Source organism: Babylonia areolata, chromosome 27 (assembly GCF_041734735.1).
Source record: "Babylonia areolata isolate BAREFJ2019XMU chromosome 27, ASM4173473v1, whole genome shotgun sequence".
Taxonomy (NCBI): Eukaryota; Metazoa; Mollusca; class Gastropoda; order Neogastropoda; family Buccinidae; genus Babylonia; species Babylonia areolata.
This window is the reverse complement of record NC_134902.1, coordinates 2,586,272-2,594,528: the sequence shown is the minus strand read 5'-3', so window position 1 is coordinate 2,594,528 and position 8,257 is coordinate 2,586,272.

The following is an 8,257-nucleotide window of genomic DNA, read 5'->3' as shown; positions in this document are numbered from 1 at the left end:
TTGCAACACAATCCGCCCCTGCCCCCCCACCCACACACACACTCACACACGCGCGCGCACGCACGCACAGACACACTGTATCTGTGTATATTCGTGTGTGTGTGTGTGTGTGTGTGTGTGTGTGTGAGTGAGTGAGAGAGAGAGAGAGAGAGAGAGAGAGAGAGAGAGATTGATGGTGGAGTTTCAAAACCTGAGCAGCGCGTCTTTTTGGGTTTTTTGTTTTTGTTTTTTTGTTGTTGTTTTGTTTTCTTAAGGCCTGACTAAGCCCGTTGGGTTTCGCTGCTGGTTTGGCATCTGCTTGACAGATGTGGTGTAGCGCTATATGGATTTGTCCGAACGCAGTGACGCCTCCTTGAGCTACTGAAACTGAAACTGTAGTAGGTCATGCACCTGCTCCTCCTTTGACAAACAGGTGCGGTGTCGCCTTTATGCATTAGTCCGCGCACTGTATGACCTTCATGGCAAATGAAACTGAAGAGAAGGAAACTGAACGTCTGTCACCTGTTCAGGTTACTGCATTGAAATCCTCCGTCGTGTTATGAGAAAATATGAAAATTGACGAGACTGAGATATATAGATAGATAGATAGAGATAGGTAGAGAGAGAGAGACAGAGACAGAGAGGCAGGGAGACAGAGACAGAGAGACAGACAGAGACAGACAGAAAGGAGGAAAAACGAGACAGAGAGGGGAGGGAGGGTCATCCTAGAGAGACGAGAGAAAATTAAAGAAAAAACAGAATCACAGAGAGAGAGAGAGAGAGAGAGAGAATCAGACCGAGGGAGATTCAAAGAGAGCAGGAAAAAAACAGACAGACGGACGGACAGATGAATAGACAGACAGAGAGACAAACAGAAAGGCGCGCGCGCGCACACACACACACACACACACACACACACACACACACACACACACACACGACACGTCTAATATCACTGAGAGTGAAAAGACGTTAGATTAAAGAAAGAACAAGAACGAGCGAGCGAAATAGGAATCGAGAGACGGGGAGGAGGAGGGAGAGAGAGAGCGAGAGAGAGAGAGAGGGAGGGAGAGAGGGGGGGAGACAGACAAAGACAGATGGAGACAGAAACATAGACAAACACAAACTAACTGAAACAGACAGACTGTTATATTGTCACAGACCTCCCCCCCCAACCCCTCCACCCCCCTCGGCCCTCCCCCGACACACACACACACCCCGGTGGACGTCTGAAATATCACTATGACCACGTTCCTTCGGGTGTAATGATGTGCCAGAATCCCCCCCCCCCCCACACACACATCGCAGATTTCGCCCCCCCCCCCCCCTACGCCTCCCCCCCCCCCAACTCTCCCTTCTCTCTGTCTCTTCCCCCCCTCCATTGCTTGTGTAGCTTTCTATCTACAGTTACGCATGCATGTGTCACAAAGTCGTGAGTGAAATGCACCCGTTTAATTTCTCGTCGCGTTAGATTCAGCGTTGTACAATAATTAATTAATTAATCTATTTATCGTTATTATTGTTATTATTCTCCATTTCATCAATCAGTTTATCATGTCATTACTATCATTATTATTATTAGTAGTAGTAGTAGTAGTTTTTGCAGAGAGACAGACAGACAGACATAGAGGAACAGAGAGACACGACAGACAGACAGACATAGAGGAACAGAGAGACAGAGACAGAAGAAGAGAGAGACAGAGACAGAGACAGGGACTTTCACACCGATTAAACAACAGACATGCAAAGTACACACCACACCTTGCTACGTGTATAAAGGTGAACGACACACCATCGCATGACTCTGGTGTAACAAGCTTCACCCCGTGTGCCACACTGTCACAACTCGACAATCTGCTCCTGCCTGATGTCGCTGTACTTGGTATCATCATCTAGACGTTTGCTGTTAACTTTACGTAAAACAAAAAAGTATAAAACAAGGAGGTCCGTAAAACACACACACACACACTTATATTAAAACCTTCACCCGTTTTCAACACTAACTCGACAGCGTGATGTTGGTGTATTTGATATCTAGTCTATGACGTCTGGCGGTGCACTTTACGATGAAAAAACGAAAAATAAGGAGTATAAAACAAGGCTGTACTATGCCCCCCCCAATTTTTTTTTAATGCACGCACACACCTCACGTTAAAAGTTGCATTGAAATGTATTGTATTGCGTTGTGTCGTGTTGCGGTGCGTTGTATTATATTGCATTGCGTGGTTTTGCGTTGTGTTGTGTTGTATTGTTTCTGTTGTATTGCATCCATCCATCCGTCCATTCATCCATCCATCCAACCATCCATCTATCCATCCAACCATCCGTCCATCCATCCATCTATCCACCCATCCATCCGTCCATCCATCTAACCATCCGTCCATTCATCCATCCATTCATCCATCCATCCAACCATCTATCCATCCATCCATCTATTCATCTATCCATTCATCTATCCATCCATCCATTCACCCGTCCGTCCGTCCGTCCATTCATCCATTATCTCATACCTGTCCCTTACACACCAGCCCAAAGGTTGTCTTCTTGACTTAACCTTTTTTTAATATTAACATTCAAATCACATCTAAAAATACAACAAAAAAACAAAACAAAAAACACAAAACAAAACAAAAAAACACAGAAATCTCCCATGCAGGAAACAAAAAAACAAAGAACCGCATGCACACACAATGGAAAGCACTGAAAAAAGGCCACGGAAAACGACACAGACAGTTCTGTTTCAAAAGGTCACTGCTCAGTATGTCCAAAGTTTCTGTTGCAATGTTATCATAATGAAAAATACACTAGTGTTGAGAGAGAACATGGTCTTTGTGGCAAAGAAGTTAGGGAGAGGGAGAGAGAGAGAGAGAGAGAGAGAGGGGGGGGGGGGGGGGCAGAGAGAGAGAGAGAGAGAGAGAGAGAGACAGTAAGAGAAAGCCAGGCAGAGAGAGACAAACTGACAGAGACAGAGATTCTGAAAAAGGTCAGGGAGAGAGAAAGAGAGAGACAGACAGACAGAGACAGAGACAGCAAGAGAGTTATTGCAGCAGAGAGAAAAATAGAGCTTCAGAGGAGGAGTGCTAGAGAGAGACAGACAGAGAGACAGAGACAGAGAGACAGAGAGAGACAGAGAGGGGGGTGAGAGCGAAAATGGGAGGAGAAAATGGAGAGAGAGAGAGACAGAGACAGAGAGCATGGGAGTAGAGGGAAAGAGAGAGAGAGAAAGCAAGAGAGGGAGAGAGAGAATGGGAGTAGAGAGAAAGGGATATATATATATATATATATATATATATATAAAGGGAAAGAGAGAGAGAGAAAGCGAGAGAGAAAGAGAGAGAGAGAGAAAGAGAGACAGAGAGAGAGAGAGAGAGAGAGAGAGAGAGAGAACGGGGGCAGAGAGAGAACGGGGGCAGAGAGAATGGGAACAGAGAGACAGACAGACAGAGACAGAGGAAGAGAGAGACAGAGACAGAGGAAGAGAGAGACAGAGACAGAGGAAGACAGAGACAGAGGAGATCGTGGCGAGGTGCTGTGGTAGCGGGGGTGAACAAACGGAACTCGAGTTTATCTCTCCGAGTCGGGCCATGACTCTCTCTCATCCATGTCGTCCAGATCTCTGATGAACTCCTTGATACGGTCCTCCAGGGACCTCTGCGATCCCAGCCGGGCCCGCAGCAGAGCGCGAACACTATCGGGCCCCTGGGATCCCCTGCCGGCGTCCGCTGCCGGCCTGGCGGGCAGCTTCAGGTGCACCGACACTTTCACCTTGGCCTGCCGCTGCAATCTCCTCCGCTCGGCGATGGACTTCCGCGAAAGGGGGTTAAACTGGGGGGGAGGAGGGGAGCTCAGGCCGTTGATGGTGGTGTCCTGAGGGGGTGTTATCTTCCCCCCAGGCTTCGTCGTCGGCGTCAGCGGTAGGACGGCCGCCTCCCCGAAGCCGTAAGCGCGGGCGACATCGGCCAGTAAATCTCGGCGCGGGCGGTTGGCGTCGGGCATGCAGGCGGGACGCGGGAGAGCGCTGGCCGGGGGGTCTTCGTCCGTGATTTCAAACACGCTGCGGGGGGGAGGAAGGGGGTGGTGGTGGTCGTGGTTGTGCGCCCCGGCGGGAGAAGGAGGAGGAGGTGGTGGTGGTGGTGGTGGGTTTTCCCCTCCGCCCCTCCCCCGCCCTCCCCCCGTCCCTCCTCCGCCCCCCTTCCGGTGGTGGTGGTTTCCTTCGCGGAGAGAACATCAGGCCCTCCACCGGGGTGTTTCCACCCGACACCTGTTGTCGTTTGAACCTGGCGGCGATGTTGCCCAGTCGTTTGATGGGGTAGACCATCCGAGCGGTACCACCCCCACCCCCTGCCCAATCCTCCTCCTCCTCCTCGCTCCCCGTGTCAAGTCCTCGGCCCTTCGTCTTGCTGAGGATGTAGGCAACAAAACTCCTGCGCGTGGCCTGTTGCTGGAAGCTGTCCACCTGTTCCTGGAACCCCTCCTCACGGAGCTTGGCCAGAAGGAGCTCCGCCTTGTCGTGGTCCGAAACCTTGGCTCTCTCGTCCGACTCATGCCGGAGGCGCAGCATCTCCCGTCGTGACTGAGCTCCGTTCTTCACGTGCCGACGTAGCGGGTGCTGGTCCAGGCTGAGGCGATCGTCGCCATCGTCTTTGTCGTCCTGTCCGTCGCCGTGACCACGGCGTCGGCGTCGGCGGGTGGAAGGGGTGGGGGCGGTCTTGGCGGTGTGGGTGTTGTGGCGGCGGGGGTGGCCGTCCGGGAGGGTGGGGGAGGAGGAGGAGGAATCGGACAGGTCGTTTATGTCCTCCTTGTCCAGCTCTTCCCGCACCCTGTGGGACAGACAGACAGCCAGGCAGTGCACTGACCACGGTCCGGCATGGAGCACGGGCAACACAGTCATTCTTTCCGTGTATTTGTATTACTCTTTTTTGTCACAACAGAGGTCTGTGTGAAATTCGGGCTGCTCTCCCCAGGGAGAGCACGTGGCTACACTGACAGCGCCACCCATTTTTTTTTTCTTTTCTGCCTGCAGTCTTATTTGTGTTCCAATCGAAGCGGATTTGTGTACAGATTTTTGCCAGGGACAACCCTTTTGTTGCCTGGGGTTCTTTTACGTGCGCTAAATGCATTCTGCACACAGGACATCGGTTTATGGTCTAGCGTCCAGACCACCACTCAAGGTCTAGTGGAGGGGGTAGAAAATACTGGAGACTACCGGTCTGATTCGAACCAGTGCGCTCAGATTCTCTAGCTTCCTGTGCGGGCGCGTTACCTCTAGGCCAGCACTACACATTCTTTGTTGCTGTTGTTGCAGCGTTCAATGCACGTAGTTAGACTACAAAAAGTAGTGGCCTCGGGACCGTGTTCGCCTGGGAAACGAGAGAAACTGAGCGCGCGGGTTCGAATCCCACACAAGCTACAAATTTCTCCCCCTTCCACTAGACCTTGAGTGGTGGTCTGGGCGCTAGTCATTCGGGTGAGACGACAACAGATTCAAAAGTATGCATTGGCGTGGACTGGATAAGTATACAAGTCCAAATCTTGCCATTTTTATCACCGATTCCACGTACAACACGTACCGACACAGACACACGTGCGTTCACGAGCACACATACCCTTACATCCACATCTTCATACATACAAACACACATACACACACACATGCACACACATACACACGCGCAAGCACGCACGCACACACTGCACACTGACACAGACACATACACTCTCACACACACACACACACACACACACACTTGCACATTCTTCGACCCCTCCTCATCTCAACCAAACCCCACCCACCCACTATAAAGGTCCAGTATCATTTTACGGCCACCAGACCACTGAGTGAAACATATCCACTGTTTCACATGTTATGCATGCATGTGAATGACTGGTGTGATAGCACTCTGACTTGTCTCTGCGCAAGATTCGGCGCTATACAAATACTTATTATTTCAATCATTATCATTCACGGGCTGGGCATAGAAAGGCGGGGCACATTCCTCTCTCCTTCCGCCGTTTTAACCTTCACTGAGCCAAGTCAGGTACCCGTTCACTCCTGGCTGGGTTGAGGAAAAATCGAAGAAAATGCCTTTCCCAACACCATGCCAAAACTGGACCTCAAACTCTGATCGCTGCTCAACGCGTTGGGTCACATGGAGTGCAACGATTCTGCCATGTGCTATACACAATTAAAAAAAAAAAGAAAAAGAAAAAAGAATATTTAAGATAATTAAAAAAAAACCCCCCACCCACCTTTTACTCTGGGGTAGGTCATCAGAGTCGCACCGCTTGACATTGGCCAGGAAGTCTGCGACGTCCATCCGGTCTTTGTCCAGGTCAGTGATGCGCACAGTCATCAGTCGCCGCGCGAGGGCGAGGTGCTCGCGCATCTGCAGTTCTGCCAGGTTGTTCCGATTGGTCAGTTGCCGGAGAGCGCGCGCCGAGGGCGCCGCGGAGGAAACACTCGACATTTTGACTGAGGAATGCTGGGAAAACTATGCAAAAAGAAAAAAAAAACCGAAAGGAAATAAGATAAAACAAAATAAATAATGATTAAAAACAAAACAAAAAACCAACAACAACAAAATGGAATAAGAAAAAATACAATAAAATAGAATAAGACAAAAGAAAACAAAATAAATAGAGACCTATACGTGCAATTGAGAAGCGTTCAGTTGTGACCAGACTTCTTCAAGTTGTGTAACTTCCGATGAGCAAAAAAGCTTGGCACTGGCTGTAAGTTATGTTCCTTTTTTTGGAAAAGAAAAGTTCGCACTGGCTTGAACAGATTCGCAGCGTGTGTGTGTGTGTGTGTGTGTGTTTCCTTGTTTCAGCTCTGGGTTGACTGACTTGGAGTTTCTGTGGAAAGCTGAGCTGAGCCCTGAGGAAGGGAGGTTGGGGGAGACAAGAGGTCGTACAGGTCTGCTGTCTACGGGTCAGGGGACGTCATCCTTGCCCAGGTTGTCCCCCTTTGGTCCTTTCGCTCTCGTCTGTCTTTCTCCGACGATGGTAGATATCATGCGTGTACCCGCCTGTAGGCATATACCTTTATCATCATCGTCACAATCATCGTCATCACCACCACCTATAACCATTGTCATCATCATCGTCGTCGTCGTCGTCGTTGTTATCATCAGCATCACCACCACCACCATCATCATCATCGTAGTCGTCAGCGTCATCATGATCACCATCGTCATCCAACCGCAGTTCATCCAAAGTCTAATCGTATCATCGAACCATTAGTCGCTGCCATCGATCTATATTCATATCAGTGTTAAATATCCTTGAGTACTTCACCATGTCAACATATTCAGCGCTGTCCCGAGTTTCTCGTCATTGTCAGATTCTCGTTAAAAAAAAGAATTATGTGCGATGCAATCTATAGTTTTAACAGTGAACGATTGGTAGATCATTCACCCATCCATCCACCCACGTGCACACGGGCATTCTGATAATTCAAAGATTGTTGCGAGAGAAACAGAGACAGACAGACAGAAACAGAGAGACATAGACATAGACAGAAAAACACAAAGACAGACAAACAGAAAGACATAGACATAGAAAAACACAGACAGAAACAGACAGACAGACATAGACAGAGACCGAAAAACACAGAGACAGATGGACAGAAACAGAGAGACAGACACAGACAGAAAAACACAGACAGACAGACAGAAACAGACAGACATAGACAGACAGAAAAACACAGACAGAAACAGACATAGAAAAACACAGAGACAGACAGACAGAAACAGAGAGACAGACATAGACAGAAAAACACAGACAGACAGAAACAGACAGACAGACACAGAGATAGAAAAACACAGAGACAGACAGACAGAAACAGAGAGACAGACATAGAGACAGAAAAACACAGAGACAGACAGAAACAGAGAGACAGACAGAGACAGAAAAACAGACAGAAACAGACATAGACAGACAGAAAAACACAGACAGAAAAACACAGACACAGACAGACAGAAACACTCAGAGAGACAGACACAGACAGAGACAGAAAAACACAGACAGAAACAGACATAGACAGACAGAAAAACACAGAGACAGACAGACATAGAGACAGAAAAACACAGAGACAGACAGAAACAGAGAGACAGACATAGAGACAGAAAAACAGAGACAGACAGAAACAGACATAGACAGAAAAACACAGAGACAGACAGAAACAGAGAGACAGACATAGACAGACAGAAAAACACAGAGACAGACACAAACAGAGAGACAGACATAGACAGAGACAGAAAAACACAGACAGAAACAG